This window comes from Podarcis pityusensis (assembly GCF_964106645.2).
Source record: "Podarcis pityusensis genome assembly, chromosome: 2".
NCBI classification, from domain to species: Eukaryota; Metazoa; Chordata; class Lepidosauria; order Squamata; family Lacertidae; genus Podarcis; species Podarcis pityusensis.
In genome coordinates, this window is record NC_138029.1 from 33,424,230 (window position 1) to 33,446,412 (window position 22,183).

The window sequence follows — 22,183 nt, forward strand, 5'->3', positions numbered from 1 at the left end:
TCGGGCAAATGATAGATTTTACCGATGGCGCCACCCCGGAAGCCCCCTTCTGGCAGTTCTCTCACTGCGAGAAGTGAAGTTAAAGGGAACCAGGCAGAGGGCCTTCTCGGTAGCGGTGCCCACCCTATGTAATGCCCTCCCATTAGATGTCAAAAAAATAAACAACTATCTGACTTTTAGATCTGACACTTGAAGGCAGCCCTGTTTAGGGAAGTTTTTAATGTCTGATGTTTTATTGTGTTTTAATATTTTGTTGGAAGCTACCCAGAGTGGTATAAATAATTTATTATTATTATTATTATTATTATTATTATTATTATTATTATTTGTGAGTCTTCCACCACCCAAGGGTCCCTCAAGGGGATCCTTAGTGCTGATCCTAGAGCAGCAGTTCTCAACCTGTGGGTCCCCAGATGTTGTTGGACTACAACTCCCATCATCCCCGAGCTCTGGCCTTGCTAGCTAGAGGTGATGGGAGTTGTAGTTCAGCAACATCTGGGGATCACAGATTGAGAAAGGCTGTCCTAGAGGAACCTGCCTGCTACCCTTGATCAGTGGGGGTGTCTGCTTCATACTCTGAGGCCCTTGGGCGGTGGAAGACTCACAAGTAATAATCATCATCATCATCATCATCATCATCATCTCTACTTGGTCAGGGCTTGGTTCTCATTCCTACCCGGAGATGACAGGGGTCAAACCCAAGATTTTCTGCATTCAAAGCAGGTGCTCTACCACACAGATGATACAGATAGATGTGTATCATCTAAATATTGTTTGGTGACAAGTCCTAAAATAAATAATCATTTTAGACCTTATGTAAATGGAACCATTCACAACACACATTATCTGTCAAGGATAAGGAGGGAGAAGCTGAGCTGTAACAAGGGAAGGAGACTGACTTGACATGTGATTTCACACTCACATGTTTGCTTCTCCAGGGCCATCAACTCATAGAAAAAGAGTTTGAGATTTGTTCTCAGTTTGAATAGTACAGCTAGGAAGTGGGGGTGGGGGTGGGGAATTACCTGACTTACTTTAAAAAAGAGAGAGAGAAGGATGGAGAACATTAACTTTGTGACAGTCATCAAATTAAGCACAGATTATGTTTTAGAGCACAATTCGAAGTTTTTTATACATTACATTTTGAAGAAATGGGGATAATTGAAACGGGGAATGCCGTTTCAGTCTCTGGCACATCTGATTTAAATGCAATGCAATGATGGCAATTATGGCGCGAGGCTGCCTGTCGTCTTGAAGTATTTATGATTCTCTCTCACTCATCCATCTACCCAACCTGTGATGAAGTCGCTCATGTCCAAACAAGGTCTCCATCTCTTGTCAGATTTGTTGACAGATCAGGTCACAGCTTTGATAAAGACACTTACAGGTAGCTACAGGCTGTGAAAACTGCTGTCACCGCAGATTAGCATACAGTAGTTCTCCTCTTGCCTGACGTTTCTCATTATTAGGGAGTGGGGGGGGAGGGAGAGGGAGAGCAGGCAGGCAAGGAAGGGAGAGGGGTTTTTTTGACATTGAAGATAATTGGAACTATGGAAATCATAGTGAAAGGGGAAACCCTACAGTCTGTGGACTTAGGAACAGCAAGTAACATGCTAGAAAATGCAAATGGGCGAATAAGTAGAAGGGAGAAAAGAACAAGCTGTTTCCTATAATGGGGCAATGGAGTCAAGTCTCAAAAGGAAGCAGGTGGGAAGGTGTGCAAACAGAAAGGCGAGCAAGCTCCTTAAATTGCTCTCTGCGGAAAGGATTCTTGAACACATGCAGATCCCAGGCTTCCTCGTTTTCTCCTTCCGTTTTTGCTTCCTGCCTGCATGGAAGCATTTTGTATGGGGAGAAAGAAAGAAAGAAAGAAAGAAAGAAAGAAAGAAAGAAAGAAAGAAAGAAAGAAAGAAAGACTGAATGTTTCCACTGTGTCTAACTAAAATCAATATTTTAGTTAGGAACCCATATACTCCATTCTTAGAGCTGGTAGTTCTGCAAGGGCCTGTTAGGACTTCCACACTGGGCATCTGTCACTAGAGGTTAATTACTTAGATACAACAAATTATCACAAGGCTAAACAATAAGCCCTCTGACCTGAACATGCTACTCATCCGTCTATCATGAAATGAACCGGTCTCATCACATTCATGTCAATGGAAAACAAACAGAGGGGCTATCCAGACTTGACATTTGTGCTCTGGGTAGGCAAACAGCAGCAGCAGAAGAAGTCTACTTGAAAATAAGATGCACAGGCAGACAGCAAGCTAGCCACTGACAAGAAAATAATTAAAGCTTTTCCTCTCCATGCTCCATCTTGGCTCATTCCTTTTCACTCATGTGCAAATACACACAGAGATCTCGCAAGATGATTAGAAACAGCAACGTTCGCTATTAAGCCCAGAATTCTGCAAGGTAAGAAGCTTAAGTGTACAAAGACTACAAGATCCTGAAAATCTCAGTTCTGATTCATACCATCACATCTATGGTAGCTCTTCATAGGAAGCGTGAATGACATCCCAAGGCCATCAAGAGTCAGGAACGGAAACAGTTGTGTTTGGGAGACATCTGGATGCCTAATGTCCAAATATTTTATTCATAATTCAGACTGAATCCCACCCATGTTTTCACTTTTCAGATAAGAACAGCTCATGATAGGATGGAATTTGGTGTGGATCTGAGCAAGGGCTGCAGCTCAGTGGGAGAAAGTGCATGCTTTCAAGACAGAAGGTGCCAAGTTTGGTCCCTGGCATCTCCAGTTTAAAAATGATCAAGTAGCGAGTGATGGCGAAGAACCTTGTCTGCCTGAGACCCTGGAGAACTGCTGCCAGTCAGAACAGACACTACTGGGCTAGATGGACTAACATCCTGACTTGGTACAAGACATCTTCCTATAATAGTAAAGGTAAAGGGACCCCTGACCATTAAGTCCAATCGTGGACAACTCTGGGGTTGCGGCGCTCATCTCGCTTTATTGGCCGAGGGAGCCGGCGTACAGCTTCCGGGTCATGTGGCCAGCATGACTAAGCTGCTTCTGTTGAACCAAAGCAGCGCACGGAAACGCCGTTTACCTTCCAGCCGGAGGGGTACCTATTTATCTACTTGCACTTTGACTTGCTTTTGAACTGCTAGGTTGGCAGGAGCAGGGAGAGAGCAACAGGAGCTCACCCCATCACGGGGATTCAAACCGCCGACCTTCTGATCGGCAAGTCCTAGGCCCTGTGGTTTAACCCACAGTGCCACCCTCATCCCACATCTTCCTATAATACTTAGGTCTAAAAATGGATTCTCTCTTTAAGAAGTGGGGTGAATGGGCAGTGCAGTGTGGCAGTATGTGCCCACAGAGTGTCCTCACCCACATGAAATACAGAACTTCCATACTGGCTGTCAGAGTTGCTTCCAGATCCTAGCTCACAGAGGATCACGCTAGCCAGCGATCATTAAATAAAAGTCTTTATTGAGTTACAGTTTCCATTCTCAAGCTGCTGCGTGCAACCCTACGTCTAATGGTTAGATCGGCGAAGCTCCATCTGAGTCTCCGCCCCTTGTACACCCACTTAATATCCTAGCCTTGCTCCACCTTTTCCGCCTGACTGTTCTTCTCTGGGTCCCTCTGCCCCCCGGGGTCTCTTCCTTCCGGGATTCCTCTGACGCTGACGCTGACCCCCCTGACTCTTCTCCCTCCTTTCGGCGGGCTTTAGGACCTGGCTCCCTTTCCGGGCTGCCTACTGCGCCACCTTCCTGTGCATTTGAACTTGTCGCGCGCGCCCAACCTTCCACCTTCCGTCTGACCGTTTCTTCGCTCCCCGATGGAGGTGTGGCCACTCCTGACTCGTGCCCTCCCCCCTGTTGTGAGCTGCCAGCGCTTGATCCCTGGCGCCCTTCCTCTTCCCTGCTCTCTGGCGGTGACGCTGGTCCCGATTTCCAACTGCTCCCCTCTGAGTCCCCTCTGGCTCTATCTTCCTGGGGTGTCCCCCTAGGCTCCCCCCTTGCCCTGGCCACTGGTGCTCCTTTCTGTGAATCTTCTGATTCACTGGAAAGACTCGGAGATCTCGGGTCGTCGTCATCACTCATCTTTTCTTCTGCCTCCTCCCCCTCGCTCTCTGTTTCCTCCCTTGCCCTTGCCTCTGCTCCTGAACCCCTGACATCCATCCCCCCCTCGAAGCCCCCTCTTCCCCCCTCCCCTCCTTCCGGTGCGGGATCTGGGTGCTGCTGTGTCAGGGGGACGAATGTCGGATACAGTTCGCTTCCCGTGGCGGGCCGCCATCCGAAGTCTTCCGGTTCTTCCTCCCTGCTCTCGTTGACGACGGTCACCTCCGCTTCCATCTCTGTGCCGCCGTGCTCGAAACCCGGGTCGTCCCCGAAAACGTCCATGTCCGTCTCTCCCTCGTTGCCTTCTGGAGACGTTGCTCGTCCTGGACCCTCCAGCCACCTTCTGCGGAACTGCTCCTCTGGTCGATCATCCCACCAATACGAGGGTTCTGAAGCAGATCCCGAGGGTGACCCCTCCGGGGAACGGGCGTCTCGTGTCGGTTCCTCGTCCGAGTCGAACCCCCGGAACGTGCTGGCTGAAAGCGTGGGCGTGAAAAGCCAGTCGTCGAAAAAGTCTGCTGGCATTGGCCTGTGTGGGAAGAGGGCATGAAACTCTTCTTTGAGCAGAGGTTCGTCTAAAGCGTAGCCCGGCACCCAGCTGTTGGCACTGGCCGGGGTGCCCTCCTTGGCGAGAAGGTATTCTACCCCCTCTTCCCCCCATCTGGAGTCCAAAATCTCCGTGACTTCGTTGATGCGCTCCTCCTGTGCCACTCCCCCTTGCCCGGTTCTCTCTCGGAGCGGACCCGGTGCCGTTCCTGGTTCCTGAAACCTGTGAGGTGCCTTGTAGGGAGTGAGCACCGATCTGTGGAACACCGGATGCATTCTGGAACCCTCCGGAAGAGCCAGCCTGAAAGCCACCGGGTTGACCTGTTCTTCGACTTGGTAGGGCCCCAGTTGTTTATGCCCTAGTTTCTTCTTCGCCAACGACCTGGCCGGCACTGCGTGGGCTGCTAACCAGACCCAGTCTCCCACATGGATCTCTTCGCCAACCCTTCTGTGTTTGTCCGCTTGTACCTTGTATGCGTGTTTAGCCAGCTCCAGGTGCCGCCGCAGCTGATCGTGGACCTCCTGCAACTCCGACGCGAACGCATCTGCTGTTTGCGGCTCCCCCTCCCCCATTCTTTCCAGTCCCGGGAAGGTTCTGGGGTGCCTCCCGTTGTTGGCGAAGAACGGCGTGACCCCCGTGGACACGTGCTTCGTGTTGTTGTAGGCGAACTCGGCGAGAGGCAAGTAATCCACCCACGTCGCAGGCTGTTGATTCGCATAACATCTCAGGTACTGCTGCATGATGGCATTGACCCGCTCCGCTTGCCCGTTGGTCTGCGGGTGTCTAGCCGACGCCAGGTTGATCTTGACGTTCAGGAAGCCCATCAGCCTCTGCCAGAAGTTCGAGATGAACTGTCGCCCTCGGTCGGACAGAATAGACCGCGGCAGACCGTGAACCTTGAACACGTGGTCTATGAACAGTTTGGCGGTTTGTTCCGCCGTGGCCACCTTCGCACACGGAATGAAATGTGCCATCTTGGAGAACAAGTCCACCACCACCAGCACAGCCGTCTTGCCCCTCGAGCTGGGCAGATCCGTGACAAAGTCCAGGGCCACTCTCTCCCATGGTTCGAACGGAGTTTGCAGCGGTTCCAGCAGTCCGGCCGGCGGTCTGTGCACTGGTTTGGCCCTCTGGCAGGTGTCACACCTCGCCACGTAGTCCGCGACTTCCCCTCTCATTCCGGGCCACCAGAAGTCTCTGGCTACTAATTCCACCGTCTTCTCCTTGCCAAAGTGCCCTGCAGTGGGCGCGTCGTGCAGCTGCTGCAGTACCTTGGCGCGAAGTTCGTCTCCCGGCACGTAGATGGCCCCTTTACGGATGAGCAAACCATCTCGCAGCTGGAACTCGTCGGTCGCTGCCGTGCCCCTGTGCACCTCTGCCATCTTTGCTTGCGCGAAGGAGTCATCCTGCAACGCTCGTCGCACCGCATCCAGGTCAACTGTTGCCGCCGCGCACGCCCACACTGTCGGTGCGAAGATGTGCATGGCGGCCGCTGGCGTTGCCTCCTCCAGATACTGTGGCTTACGGGAGAGAGCATCCGCCATGATGTTGGTGTCCCCCGGGACATATTCTATTCGGAAGTCGAAATTCGCAAAGAACTCAGCCCAACGTATCTGCCTCTGGTTCAGGAACTGTGCCGTGCGCCAGTGCTCTAGATTCTTGTGGTCCGTGCAGACCTGCACCGTGTGCTTGGCGCCGATCAGGAAGTGCCTCCACGCTTTGAACGCTGCATGAATGGCCAGCAACTCCCTGTCCCAGATGGTGTAGTTCTGTTCGGACTTGCTGAGCTTCCTTGAGTAAAACGCTCCCGGCCTCCAAACCCCCTGCGGGTCTTTCTGCAGCAGGACTGCTCCCACGGCTCTGTCCGAAGCGTCTGTCTCCACCCTCATCGGCCTGCTGGGGTTGACATGAAGCAGCTGCTCTTCCGACGCGAAGAGACGCTTGAGTGCCTGAAAGGACTGCTCCGCCTGCTCTGTCCAGATGAACTTCTTTTTCTTGGAGCTGAGCGTGTCCGTGATGGCCGCTGTCTGCATCGCAAAGCCTTTGATAAACTTGCGATAGAAGTTCGCGAAGCCGACAAACCGTTGGACCTCCTTCCGGTTGCGTGGGCTTTTCCAATCCAACACTGCTCGGACCTTGGCGCTGTCCATGGCGAGCCCTTTATCAGACAACTTGTAGCCCAGGAAATCCACCTCGGTCACGTCGAATTGGCACTTCTCCAGCTTGGCGTAAAGCCTATGTTGCTGTAGCCTGCTCAGCACTTCCTTGACGTGTCTGTCATGCTCCTGCTGCGATTCCGAAAAGATCAGGATGTCATCCAAGAAACAGACGCACGTCTTGTAGAGGAGCCCCGCCAACACGTGATGCATGAAAGCTTGAAAAACGTGGGAGCCATTTTGCAATCCAAAAGGCATAACTCTATATTCGTAGGTGCCCAGGGGCGTGAACATGGCTGTCTTCCACTCATCTCCTTCCCGCATGCGAATGAGGTTGTATGCCCCTCGCAGGTCCAACTTGGTGAACACTCTGCCCTTCCGTACCTTTGCGAGGAGGTCGTCGATTCGGGGCATGGGGAAGTCCGATGGCTTGGTCACACTGTTCAAGATGCGAAAGTCCACTACAAGTCTTTTTTGGGGCGTGTCCCTCTTCTTTACAAAGAATACCGGACTGCCCCCCGCTGCCTTGGACTCTCGGATGAAACCGCGCTCCAAATTATGATCTATGAACTCTTTGAGTTCCTGCAGTTCGTCCTCAGACATGGAATACAGCTTCCCTTTGGGCAGCGCCGCCCCCGGCAGCAGGTCAATTTTGCAGTCATATGGTCTGTGGGGGGGTAGCCTGTCTGCCTCCTTCTCGCAGAAAACCTCCAAAAATTCTGCGTACTTGTGGGGAACCGCTTGCAGCGTGCCTAGCTGCAGCTGTGACTCCTCTTCCTCTCCTTCCTGCCTGGGCACGATGCAGTGTTCAGCGCAAAAGGAAGAGCCGAAGGTCAGCTGCCTCTGGTACCAAGCCAGCGTCGGGCTGTGCTTGTCCAGCCAACTCATGCCCAATACAATGGGCGTGTCCGATAGTTGAGTGACATTGAAGCTGATGATTTCCCTGTGATTCCCAAGTCGCATCACCATTGGTGGCGTCTGCTTCACCACTTGCCCCCCTAGCAGCTCCCTGCCATCCACCGTGACAACCTGCAGGGGCAGCGTGGCAGGCAGCAACTGTATAGCGTGCCGGTCGACAAAGTCCTGCCCTATAAAGTCCGCATTGCTTCCGGAGTCAATGGTGATTGGCACGTCCATGGTGATTCCATTGGGCAGCTGGAGCGACGCGGTGAGCCTCACTACCGGTTTGGGCGGGAGGGGGTCCATGGGCTGTAAAATCTCTGGGGACTGCTTCACTGACACGTCTGGCTGGGCCCCAGTGCCTCTTCCAACCAGACTCCGTCGTTTCCCTGCTGTGGTTGTCCTTGCTGCGTTGCTGCAGTTACCATTGCTGAGGCTGCAGTGTGCTTGTGGAGCCTCTGGGGACACTCTTTCGCCATATGCTGTGGATCATCGCAGATGTAACACTTCCTGTTCCCTCTAGGAGGCTTCGCTTTCACTGCTGCCGGTGCTAGGGCTCTGGCTGCTGACTGAGCCCTTGCACCTCCAACCTCCATAGGTTCCGCTCCTCCTCCTGGCGGAGGCGTGGATTGCGCACGCGCTGCTTCTCTGGGAAGGAAGGAGGAGCCCCTGGCTGGTTCGCGCCCTCCACGCCCTTCGTCCCTGCTCCACGGACGTCCTTCCAGCCGCACCCCCACCGCCAGCGCCCTCTGAACGATCTCCTGCGTGGTCCGGGGTCTCTCCCCCCTCGCAATTTCATCTTTAACCGAGCCGTGCAATCCCTCCCAAAACAGGTCTCTTACAGGAGCCGAATCTCTGTCCCATTCCAGGGCACTGACCAAAGCGAAAAAGCGGGCATGGTACTGCCTTACGCTGGCCCTCCCTTGCTTCAGTCCATGTATCTGCTGCCGAGCAAGATCCACGTCAATGCTTGATAAAAAGCACCCATCCATCGCTTTAATAAAGGCATCCGCATTTTGGAGCGCCGGATCCTTATCTCTCCACAAATTGCGCAGCCATTCTTTAGCATCTCCATGCAAATGGGACATGATGAATCCCACCTTCTCTTGCTCATCTCTAAAGTCTTTGTTCAGCAGTTGCAGTGCACACATTACATCTGCTCTAAAGTTGGGGTACTGTTGCAAATTCCCATCGAAGTGAGAGACCAGACCGCCTGTTCGTCTCCCCAACCCAATCCCCTCCGGTTTGGGTGTCAGTTGCCCTTGCTTCGTAAGCACTTCCAACCTGACCTGGAGATCCCTGTAGGCGGCAGCTGCGTCCTCCTCTCTCTTCCTGGATGCAAGAGCCTCGGCATTCAGGCGCGACACTGCTTCTCTGAGTTCCACTATCTGCTGTTCGGCCGTCATGTTGTCTGCCGTTCGTGAGCTCGCTAGTAGGCACCCGCTTTCTCTCCTCTCCGCGAGGCTGTAGATGCCCACAATTTATGAGATGGAGCTTACTGTCAGAGTTGCTTCCAGATCCTAGCTCACAGAGGATCACGCTAGCCAGCGATCATTAAATAAAAGTCTTTATTGAGTTACAGTTTCCATTCTCAAGCTGCTGCGTGCAACCCTACGTCTAATGGTTAGATCGGCGAAGCTCCATCTGAGTCTCCGCCCCTTGTACACCCACTTAATATCCTAGCCTTGCTCCACCTTTTCCGCCTGACTGTTCTTCTCTGGGTCCCTCTGCCCCCCGGGGTCTCTTCCTTCCGGGATTCCTCTGACGCTGACGCTGACCCCCCTGACTCTTCTCCCTCCTTTCGGCGGGCTTTAGGACCTGGCTCCCTTTCCGGGCTGCCTACTGCGCCACCTTCCTGTGCATTTGAACTTGTCGCGCGCGCCCAACCTTCCACCTTCCGTCTGACCGTTTCTTCGCTCCCCGATGGAGGTGTGGCCACTCCTGACTCGTGCCCTCCCCCCTGTTGTGAGCTGCCAGCGCTTGATCCCTGGCGCCCTTCCTCTTCCCTGCTCTCTGGCGGTGACGCTGGTCCCGATTTCCAACTGCTCCCCTCTGAGTCCCCTCTGGCTCTATCTTCCTGGGGTGTCCCCCTAGGCTCCCCCCTTGCCCTGGCCACTGGTGCTCCTTTCTGTGAATCTTCTGATTCACTGGAAAGACTCGGAGATCTCGGGTCGTCGTCATCACTCATCTTTTCTTCTGCCTCCTCCCCCTCGCTCTCTGTTTCCTCCCTTGCCCTTGCCTCTGCTCCTGAACCCCTGACACTGGCGTATGCAGATATATGGGAACTTGGGGTGGGGGAGAAATTGTATTTTGTTTGTATTTAAAGTCTAGCTAATGCATACTTTCTGAAACAACATGCAGACCAAAAAAGACAGCCATCCTTTGAAATCCACATGATTTTTGCAACGCGGTTCTGCAGCCAAGTATTGTGTACAAAAACACATATACTAGGGTGAAGTGTGCATTAAAAAGTTTGCATTTGTGAACCTAATGTACAAAAATGCATTCTATTAGAGATCATAGCTTTGTAAAAATGTGTAGATTAGGCAAAACTGCATACACAAAATGTATCCAGTAGGAGAAATTTGCACTAAAATGCTGAATAATATTCATCAGGACATTTCTCTCTTTTGTTCTTTAAATTGCAAACTGTTGTGGAAATGTGGGAAAGTGAACCTAAGATCTGAAAAATAAGAAACTGAGGCAAACTGAGATGGACAGGTTCAGCCATCCCTACCCTGGAATGAGAGGCTTACAAACAGATACTCTGGCAACTCTGGAAGACACACTAGAGAACACACAACAAGCTGCCCTGTGTTTGTTTTTTTCTGTCAAACAAACAAGGAGAATCAGTCTGCTAACAACTAAAGAACGAGAGATGTCTTGTAGGAGCATCTCCAAATACAGCATTATAAGCATTTTTAGCTCAACTTCATCTGGCTTCAGTGTGAACAAAGGAGATGCCATGCTTTTTTACATATTCCCCCCACTATTACAACGCACAAGCTCTTTGCAACAAAGAGATTGCTGTTAGTTCTTGTCTGCTTATCTCTAGAAACCTTGAACGACACAATGCGTATACGCATTTCACATTTGAGTATCAGGTTACACACTGCTATATTTTAATGGGCTTTCTGCTAAGGTAAAAAGGCAAAGGACCCCTGGACGGTTAAGTCCAGAGAAAGGTGACTATGGGGTTGCGACACATCTCGCTTTCAGGCCGAGGGAGCCGACGTTTGTCCACAGACAGCTTTCCAGGTCATGTGGCCAGCATGACCAAACCACTTCTGGCGCAACAAAACACTGTGATGGAAGCCAGAGTGTACATAAATGCCGTTTACCTTCTCGCCACATTGGTACCTATTTATATACTTGCAGTGGCTTACTTTCGAACTGCTAGGTAGGCAGGAGCTGGGACAGAGCAACAGGAGCTCACTCCATCACAGGGTTTTGAACCGCAAACCTTCTGATCAGCAAGCCCAAGAGGCTCAGTGGTTTAGACCACAGCGCCACCCTATGCAGGTGACAAGGAAGCCGTGCCTGCTCTCTCCAGCATGCTCCTTTGTCCTGTAATTCATCCCCTCCCTCATTTGCCTGTCACCTAGAGGCTTACCTGCCATCTCAAGTGAAAGACAGAAATGGAAGACACATATAGGGAATAAAGAGGAGCACCAGGAGATATAAAAGATCACTGACCTGTGTAAGGGATTGCAGCCACAATTGCTGACCAGACGAGGGTAGCTTGGGCTGTGCAACTTTACAGAGGACAGTTCTCTATTGGAAGGGCTGTCAGGGGGCAGCCCTTTCTTGCCTAGGGACCCTATGTTGGAAAAGCTGCCTGGTCCAAGTCTGCTTTAAAGAACCCAGAGAAGGAAGAGCCGGAGGCGCCTTGAAGTTGTCCACAACCATCTACTGCCTAGTTTCCCCTACTATAATGAGATGTACTGCATTTTTTATTAATTTTGAAATTTGCATCTGCAGCAGAAACAGCCAATGTGGTTCCCTCCAGATGCTACTGGATCAAAGCTCCCATCATGTCTGACTCTTGGCTGTGCTGGCTGGGGCTGCTGAGAGCCAGAGTCCAACATCTGGAAGGCAACATATTGGCTACACATCTAAATTAGCACATGCAGATTTGATTCGATTTGTCTCCTTTTTGTCCTCTATTTTGGGTGGTGCATTTCCTCCGGGGGGGGGGGTGCTGCATCCATAAGTGGACACCCTAGATCTGGCTCCAGGAGAGGCACCAGGGAAATATATTTGCCCTGAATCCCTTTGCAGCCCCCACGTGCACAGACACGGGTTTCTGTCTAGCGCTCATTTTCTCAATTAAGTTTCGTTTCTCACTCTCAGCTGCCTCCATCACCCTCTTAGAAGCTCAAAAACTGCCTTCCCTCCTCCTTGTAAACAATTTGGCCATGTTTTGCCCAGCACATACAAAAAATGTGTGTGTGTGTGTGTGTGTGTGTGTGTGTGTTTTAAATGGCTATATACGTTTAGTCCTGGCTTCGTCATAAAGTGTGGAGAAAGGAACATGCCCAAGCAAGTCTCCTGGGTTATTAAAAGCAACATCAGTTGAAATAGCAGCCTAGGGAAACCAGCCTTTGTCAACTCGCTGGTGCTCCTCATGCCAGCAGGACAGATTACTGTCTTCGCAGAGGAACAATAAAATACCGCACAGACATGCAGCAAACACAGAACCTGTTAGCCTCATTTATTTCTCAACAACAGCGCTGCGGGGTTAAAGTACAATAGAATAGATGGAAGGCTGGAGTGAATGTTCAAAGGGCACAGGGGAAAGCTTGAGTCCAGTGCAACTTCAGATGGATTAGATTCAATGGAATGGCTGGACTGGGAGAACAATGTTCAGAACCGAATCAGTTTCCATTCGTGTTCCAAGTTTGATTTAGCAGAGCTGCAAGATTTCAGGCCAGAAATGGTCAGAAAGGTGGGGATTTGGCCTAAGGACCACTTCTAATTATTTGCACTGTTCGTTTTAGTCAATGTCCCCTTTCATTCCCATGGAGGTATCTCCACTGCTGGAAGCAGAGATGCTTCTGCATTCCAGTTGCAAAGAAGCAACACAATGTTCTCCAAAGCCATATTCACATTGTGTATTTAAAACACTATTTTACCCCTTCAACAGTTATGGCTTCCCTCAAAGACTCCTGGGAGCTGTAGTTTGTTAAGGATGCTGAGAGTTGTTTAGAGAGCCCCTATTCCCAGGGCCGGCCCATCCATGAGGCAAGATGAGGTGACCGCCTCTGGCAACAGGATCCACAGGGTTAGCACACACCTTGGAGGCTGGATCTGCTGCCGCCCTGGCAACCCCCACCCCATGCTGCCTCCACAGTGGCCTTTTGGTTAATGGAAGGCACTGCTGGTTTCCTACAACCCCTTGGGAGGAAATGGTGGAGGCTGCCCTCTAGGGTCTCAGGGGCTCTGTACCCACCTCACATGATTCAGAGTGGGCCCTTTTCCCTCTTGTTAAATTGGGTAGTGTTGATTTGATTTCCCCCTCCCTTGTTCCTGATGTAGATCTTCACTACCCGCTTGCTCCTGATGTAGATCTTAATTCTCCCCTTGTTCCTGAGGTAAATCTTTACTCACCTCTTCTTCCCTGGCAGGTGGAGGAGAGCGCCATTTTGTGGTTCGCCTCAAGTGCCAAAATGTCTTGGGTTGGACCTGCCTACTCCCCTCACAGAGCTACAATTTTCAGAGTGGTTTAAAAACAAACCCATCCCTCTTCCCAAAGAAAGCTGAGGGTTGTAGCTCTAACAACTCTCATCGCTGTTAACCAGCTGCAGTTCCCAGGATTCTTTGGAGGAAGCCATGACTGTTAAAAGTGGTATAACAGTGCTTCCATGTATGGTGTGGCCTAAGTCTCTGATGTTAGCCTGCGGCTGGTCTTTGCCAGATTCCACAAGAAAGGAGCCGAGAGCCCAGCTGTACCCACTGATGAGTCATAAAGAAATGGCAGGACCCCAGGGCCGGGGGGGGGGGGATTAAAGGCCTTGCTAGGACATGAGTGGGATGTCCAGTAAAGGCAGCTCTTAAAAGGCTATCCTTTTGGTCTTAGCCTTGTTTTACCACAAACCCAGGAGATCCCGAAAGTAGCAGCAGAGTTGGGAGAATAACTCAAGTACCATTGCAGCGAGCATTCTCAATCCATCATGGTCTCCGTGACTAATTCTGTATTGTGGTGCCCATTATTTCAATATTCCTCTATAAATATTCATAAACTGTCAGCTATGAAAAAGGATCCTGGCTCTGGTTGCATTCCTTTGCTGGAAATGGAGGAAAGAGGGACAAAGATAAGGACAAAAGGAATTAGAAGAGCTCTCTAATCAGTGAAGTTCCATTCATTTACATGAGTGGAGAGAGTCTTTTCCAGGAAGGCCACAGTGGCCTGAATTGCACAAGTGTAGTATATGATTCACTACCAAACCAAAGCTCTGCATTGCTGTTATATCCACACCCCTGGGATATGAAACGTCCTGCACCGTAACTAGACAATATCAGCCCATTACTTTGCATGAGCTGGCAGACTGCGGTGGAAGGATTCTCCAACAGCCTGTTCCAACCCTGATCTTGCTTGACAGAAACTGCCATCGTTCCTGACCACTGGGCATGCTGGCTGGGGTTGATGGGAGTTGGAATCCAACAGCACTTGGTGGGCAACAGATTTTTTTTTGGGGGGGGGAGTTGCTGTCATTTTGAATGCTGCGTGCGTGCGCACACACAAAACATACCCTGCATGTAGGAAACAAATACAGTGGTACCTCGGGTTACAGACACTTCAGGTTACAGACGCTTCAGGTTACAGACTCTGCTAACCCAGAAGTAGTACCTTGGGTTAAGAACTTTACCTCAGGATGAGAACAGAAATCGGACGGTGGCGACGCGGCGGCAACAGGAGGCCCCATTAGCTAAAGTGGTACCTCAGGTTAAGAACAGTTTCAGATTAAGAACGGACCTCCAGAATGAATTAAGTTCTCACCCCAAGGTACCACTGTACATTAGGGCTACATTAAAGTACATATCCAGACCCTCCAAGTGTCCATATTTCCTAGAAGCAGGATTTAGAGAAGCCGCCCCGGTTTCTGATTTGATCCTGGAATGTCCCACTTTTCCTTAGGATGTCCCTATTTTCATCAGAGAAATGTTGGAGGGTATGCATATCATAGGAAAAAGTTTGTCCTCATGTAGGGATGTTTTATATATATATATAATGGCACAGCTTTAAAAGATGTGTTCAGCCTTCACTATCAGAAGCATTATGCCTCTGAATATCAGTTGCTAGGAATCTCTGGTGGGCAGATGGGCTGTTGTGCTCATGTCCAGCTTGGAAGCCTCCCACAGGCATCTGGTCAGCAACTGTGAGAACAGGATGCTGGACTAGATGGGTCATTGGCCTCATCCAGCAGGCCTATTTTTCTGTTCTTATGATTCCCCCACCCACAATCTGAAGTGATGCCGGTGAAAATTCCACCTTCTCCTCCTCTGCAATGCCTCTAGATCAGCACTAGCATCGCCTAACTAGGGAACTTCTGTTTTGAAATATTGCATTCATATATAAATAATAATTCTACCCTGCCTTGCTATAAAATAATCAAGGCGGCTTACAATCCATAAAATAACAATAAAACTGAAGCACCAAACGACTTGCAATAAGCTTATTGTAAAGACATACACATAGCAGCAGCAAAACAATATCCCAGAAACGCACGATTATATTTACCATAATTCTTGAGGCGTTTTAGATCGTAAGCAATTTCTGTGCTTCCATTTTTCAATTCTATTTGACAGTGTAAGCATTTTAAGAAACCCGAGTGTGTGCCTTTCTTGGTTTGCTCAGGGCATTATCCCGTATAGCATTGCGCCGTCTTGCCCTGCAGTCCCAGATCCCCACATTGACCTGGCTATGTTATATATGCACAGCTACAGTGTGCAGACTACTGTTGCCAGCCAACACAATACCACTCCTCCATCTCCACCATATGCTAGAGCACACCAGTTGTACGCATTTTCACAGGATGCTCTAGCCCAGGGGTTGTCAACCTGGTCCCTACCAACCACTAGTGGGCGTTTCAGGATTCTAGGTGGGCGGTAGCAGGTTCTACAGCAGAAGCTGAATCCTCCTTCCATCGAGCACTGGTGGGCGGTAAGGAAATTTTACCATCAAGAAAGATGCATTAGTGGGCGGTAGGTATAAAAAGGTTGACCACCCCTGCTCTTGCCAGAGAGGACTGTGCATACTTCCTGTGGATAGTTGAAAACTGATGAATTTATCATAGAATCATAGAACTGTAAAGTTGGAAGGAATCATGAGGATCATCTAGTCCAGCTCCCTGCAATGCAGGATTTTTTGCCCAACATGGCAAAACCCATCACCCTGAAGTTAAAAGTCTCCATCTCCACCAACTGAGCTATGTTTATGATGTTTTTCAGGTCTAAAATAATGGAATTATATGGCTGGATCTTGAAGGTCCCCCAGTCCACCCTTCTGCTCAGTGCCAGGTCAGCAATGCAGGAGGGAATGTTAAAAAGTAAAGATAACGGACCCCTAGATGGTTAAGTCCAGTCAAAGGTGACTATGGGATGCAGTGCTCATCTCACTTTCAGGCCAAGGGAGCCGGCATTTGTCTGCAGACAGCTTTCTGGGTCATGTGGCCAGCATGACTAAACCGCTTCTGGTGCAACGGAACACCATGACGGAAGCCAGAGTGCACAGAAATGCCATTTACCTTCCCGCCACAGCGGTACCTATTTATCAACTTACACTGGCATGCTTTTGAACTGCTAGGTTGGCAAGAGCTGGGACAGAGCAACGGGAGCTCACCACCATCGGGGGGATTCGAACCGCCAACCTTCTGATCAGCAAGCCCAAGAGGAGCTGTTGTTTAAACCACAGCTCCACCCACGTGATAGCATCCCTGACACATGACTGTTGAGCCTCTGTTATACTCAAGCAAAGGGGAGCCCTACCATGTCACAAAGTCTGTTCCACTGGAGCCGAGATTGGCTTTTACTGAAAGCGATGCATAATGAGCACATGAAGTGAAAATGCACATCCACATTCCGCCCTGCATTAACAACCTTTGTACACACGAAGAATAGCACGAGCGGGTTCTGGTGTACTAATGACCTCACCTACTTCAGGACCAAGCTTAATCACTGGGGTGGCACGTGCTGAGTGTCATCGTACAGCCCGTGCCAATTTCCTATGAAGTTGTGAGGGGGAAACATTTCTAGTGAAGCATGAGCAGGTGCAAGGAGGATTCTGGTGCTTTCCCTGCCAGATCTCTCTTCCCCCACCCCCAGTCAGCCTGCTCATCCCTCCCTCTTCTGTGTTGACGTTGCTGGTCTGGCTACATATGGACCTGTGCTAGGATGAGTTCATTGTTTCTGTGCAGCTTAGACCTATCTTCCAAGAAAACGAGGAATCCTGAGACTCCAAGTTCTTTTTCTGAAGTAAAAGCAGGGCTTTTTTCCCAGCCAGAACTCACCAGAACTCAGTTCCGGCACCTCTCAGGTGGGCGCCATTGCCATGATCGGAGAAGTGTTCACGGTGAGTTCTGGCACCTCTTTTTCTAGAAAAATAGCACTGAGTAAAAGTAAATGTTATCTATTGCCACATCCAAACTGTCACTATCGGGGGGGGGGGTGTTAAATCACGTACCAGGAAATTCAGGTTGTCTGTGTATAGTTGATTGGGAGTTTTTGAACAGAATCCCCCGCCCCCTACTCAGATATGGGCTTTTTGCAACAAGGGAAGTGACAAAGGTAAAAGGTAAAGGTAAAGGACCCTTGGACGGTCCAGTCAAAGGCGACTATGGGGTTGCAGCACTCATCCCGCTTTCAGGCCGAGTGAGCCGGCGTTTGTCCACAGACAGCTTTCCCGGTGATGTGGCCAGCATGACTAGACCACTTCTGGCACAACGCAGCACCATGACGGAAGCCAGAACGCACGGAAACGCCATTTACCTTCCCGCCGCAACGGTACCTATTTATCTGCTTGCACTTCGTGCTTTCGAACTGCTAGGTTGGCAGGAGCTGGCACAGAACAATGGGAGTTCACCCCGTCGCAGGGATTCAAACCGCCAACCTTCTAATTGGCAAGCCCAAGAGGCTCAGTGGTTTAGACCACAGCGCCACCTCACTGCAAAGTGAGGGACAACACTTGCTCGACGTAATGTTTTCTAACTTCCTTGAAAAGAGAGCCAGAGTGGTACGAGTGTTTTGACTAGGACCTGGGAAGCCAGGGTTTAAATCCCGTCTCAGCCATAAAGCTCACTGGGTGACCTTAGGTCAGTCACCCACTGATCTAAAGTATCATAAAAGGGATGTTGTGGAGTTTAAATGAGGAAGGAGAGAACCCACAGAGGTCACCTTGAGCTCTTTGGCAAAAAATGAAGGATATAAGTGCAATTAATCAATCAGCAAATTTAAATGTTGTTGGCATCTGTCTTTCTCAAGAATGACTGGATATATTTGAATGAATGCTCGATAAATAGATGGTGCCATCTAACCTCCCTGCAAACAAATCAGGATGAATTCCCAGTAAACAGGTAATCAGGAAGTGACCTATCATAGCTGCAGCAGTTCCTGACATGTACTTTAATATCAATTACCGTATTTTTCGCTCTATAAGACGCACCAGACCACAAGACACACCTAGTTTTTGGAGGAGGAAAAGAAAAAAAAATTCTGAATCTCAGAAGCCAGAACAGCAAGAGGGGATCGCTGCGAAGTGAAAGCAGCAATCCCTCTTGCTGTTCTGGCTTCTGGGATAGCTGCTCAGCCTGCATTCGCTCCGTAAGACGCACACACATTTCCCCTTACTTTTTAGGAGGGAAAAGGTGAGTCTTATAGAGCAAAAAATATGGTACATTGCTGCCCCCCGCTACTACGATATGTTTGCACTCAGGAAAGATGGAGTGCTGCAGATAAAGTAGGAACAGCGGTGTGACAAAATAACATCTTGGTGTTATCCACATCTTCCAAGTGAAATCTTTCTGAGGTTTTCAAAATTTCAAGGAATCTGCAGAAATCACTGTTCTCTTAAGGTACACGCAACAGAGCCTGCATAACACAACTTCAGTTGCCAACATTATCATCCCATTGCAGACCTGATGTTCTTTTTTTCCCAGTTATAAGGGATCACAAACATTATAGGAATAATTTTCAAAGGATGAAAAATAAACATCTTGCTCATTCATTTCAAAACAGGAGTGTGGGCAGCTCCTCTTGGCAGTGAAGGCTTCCCCAAAGCTTATGCAACCATTTTAAGCAAAAGGAGGGGGGAGAATGAGTTTCTGCTCTGCTTCACTCATCTTCTCCCATTTATGTTAAAGTCTCTCCTTTGTCACCCTAGTAACGAATGGCCAGGGTAGGACATTGGAGGCGGGACGGGGGGGGCAGGGGGGAGTGGATACATGGCTCCATGTCAGTCTGCCATAAGGTTTGTGGAATCAGATGTTCATTGCTGCAGAGAGGGCAGGAGTGGGCTTGTGATTCCCAGCTTGGCCATCAGGTTTAGTAAGAAACCTGTGATGACAGTCACAATAAGTTATGCTTCCCTCTCAGATTTTCTGACACTGCATCAAGCAGCTATTCATGGCCAGAAATCATCCACCCTAACCTTTCGTTGGGAAGAGAACGATTCGTTTATATCCCGCAATGGATCGTCCTCAGTAACACAATTACTGAATCACGCACATATTAGCTTTCAGAATATTTAGAACTAGCCAAATTGACAGATATAATAAGGCAAAAACCAAAAAGTGAAGTGAAAAAGGAATGGGAGTGTCTAAATGAATACCTTAAAAGCCAAGGTTTGAGGACAGAAATCTGGCTGAGTCTGGAATAACCTTGTGAAGTGAAAGGATAAGGAAGAGGGATTTATATCTGGATGCTAGGATAGAGATGATAAGGAAAACAGGAAGACACAATGAGAGGTAAAGGATTGGTGGAAGTCAATGTTTGTTTTTCTTTTTAGTGTTTATATTATTAACTTGTAAGATATGGATTTGGTTTTTTGAATGTTGGTTTTTGTGTTTTGTGTATTGTTATTTTTTGATATTTTTTGTGTTGTGTGGAAAAGACTAATAAAATTATTAATTATTATTATTATGAAGAATAAGAATAAGAATCATGCGCATATCGGCATCTCAAAACTGCTAATACAGTTGCTGAAGGGAGATCAGAGCGGGATTTGTGAGGCCTGGGGAGATTAGAATGCTGCATCTCCAGCTTGTTGCCATTGGCTACAGGCTATTTGTGACATCACAAAAGCCCATGGCAGCTGAGTGTATATAAAAGTGAGCCTTTCCCTCTTGCCCTGCAGAACACAGTGGGCAACGGCTGTGCTATTCAGCATTGCCCAGTCATCTTCTAGCTAGAGGTAGCGAACCGGCAGAGGGATGGAAGTGATCACATGACAGTGGCACACTGTGAACTACTAACCAACTCACTGAAGGCAGCCGATATCCATGGCCAGAAGTGATGGACCTAGTGGAAACTGGCAGAAGGTGGGTGGAAGCCAGCAGAACTCGTGTTTGAAAACCAGTTGGTGCCATAAGGCTGGTGTTTGTGGATGTAAGCTGGTTGATCTTCACCTTTGGAAGCCCATCAGATAACAGGGTTTTGTGGTGTGCCCCTCCCTAGTGTCTGTACACTGGAAAGGTGGGCTATAAATATATATATATATTTAATAATAAATGAATCACTGCTGAGGTGCCCCCACAACTGCGAGGCAAGGGGGAGCTGTGTTGATGCATCCCCAGCGGTTGCCATTGGCTGCGAGCTGCCTGTGATGTCACAAAAGGACATGGAGTTGAGAGGAAAGAGGCCATTATTAGTAGTAGGAGGGAGGGAGGGAGGGAGGGAGGGAGGGAGGGGCCTCAGGAGAAGGAGGCTCAGAGGAAGTTGAGGTCAGCAGGGAGGAGGATGGGGACAAGCTACAATTAATTGACTCTAGTTCTCATTGGCTTTCACTCAACCTACTGTTGCTCCCCCTGCCTTCTGCTGACCAGTCTCAGCAGGCACCAGCCACCGCTGAAGCTAAGGGTTGGGTTAGGTCTGTTAAATGTATTGCATTAGTTGTGAGAATTCCAGGAAAATACTAACAGTCCTTATGTTAAAAATGCATTACATGGGATGACCTGCCACCAAACCTGAATCTGTGGCGGCTTCAAGGCAGCAAAGTACACCTGAGGTGGAACCAACCTAGGGTAAGCAGATGCAAAGGAGAGTTGGGCTCTTAGTTCTTTACATGATATACCGTATTTTTCATCCCATAGGACGCACCGGCCCATAGGACACACCTAGTTTTTTGGGGGGGAAATAAAGGGAAATTTTTTTTCCTTTATTTCCCCCCCAAAACCAGGTCGGGGAATCCAAACCAGGTCGGGGAACAGCGGGATGGCGGCACTCCGCCTCCCCGCTGTCCCCGAGCTTGTGGGGCTGGCACTGGGGAGAAGCGCACTCCCCAGCGCCAGCCTCCAAACCAGGTCGAGGAACAGCGGGATGGTGGCGCTGCGCCTCCCCGCTGTCCCCCGAGCTTGTGGGGCTGCCCGATGTCTGCCCGAAGCGCGGGGCGCTCTGCTTCAGCGCTCCCCGCACTCCGTGCAGCAGGCTGCTATCCTCAGCCTAGGGAGCCCTGCGGGAACTCCCGCGGGCTCCCCAGGCTTGCTGATAGCTTCCTGAAGCCTGGAGAGCGAGAGGGGTCGGTGCGCACCGACCCCTCTCGCTCTCCAAGCTTCAGCGAAAGCCTGCATTCGCCCCATAGGACGCACACAGATTTCCCCTTCATTTTTGGAGGGGAAAAAGTGCGTCCTATAGGGCGAAAAATACGGTAATTGCTGTTTAATATAATTATAATTGCATTGTTTAAAAACAAATTGCAATAAGTAAAACTAAATTATTTTTTTAATAAGCAAGTAGTTTTTTGGGGGGGGGAATCAGCAGATGTGGTCTATTTCTGCATGAGAAGCTGCATTTGCCAAAATTCCCTCTTCTGCATAGCTATTCAAGCAGGGATAACTGAATGTGGTAAGTGGGATCTGTGCTATGTTCTGGGTCCATTGAAGGTCAGGAGACGAAAGGAGGAATGGACCTCTGTGCCTTTAACATAGGGGTGGAGAACATGCAACCCCTCCAGCTGTTGGTGGGCTACACCTTCCCTCATCTCTGATTACTGACCTTGTCAAACATGCATCCTCCCCATCCCAGCACCCTGAAATGGAGCCCCTGAGCTGCAGGCTACTAGGGTGGTCTCCTTATCCCCAAGGACTCCCCCAGTCTCTGCCTTCACCTAGCGAAGCTGATAACACACCCAGCTTAAAATAACTGAGTAGCAGTTATTTAGAGCCTATCTTACTATGCTCTAGATCAGCCTTTCTCAACCTATGGGCCCCAGATGTTGTTGAACTACAACTCCCATTACCCCTAGCTAGCAAGGCCAGAGCTCAGGGGTGATGGGAGT

At 49.6% G+C, this 22,183-nt stretch overlaps 1 protein-coding gene and 1 long non-coding RNA gene across 5 annotated transcripts in view; one reads left to right on the forward strand and one right to left on the reverse strand.

Moving 5' to 3' along the window:
- Positions 1-22,183, reverse strand: part of LOC308470662 (uncharacterized protein) — a 103,784-nt gene that overhangs the window by 71,561 nt on the left and 10,040 nt on the right. The window lies entirely within an intron of this gene.
- Positions 20,594-22,183, forward strand: part of LOC308470725 — a 37,220-nt gene continuing 35,630 nt past the window's right edge. Inside the window, exon 1 of the long non-coding RNA XR_013982601.1 lies at positions 20,594-20,930. This is a non-coding gene — a long non-coding RNA (uncharacterized lncRNA). The remainder of the gene's footprint in view (positions 20,931-22,183) is intronic.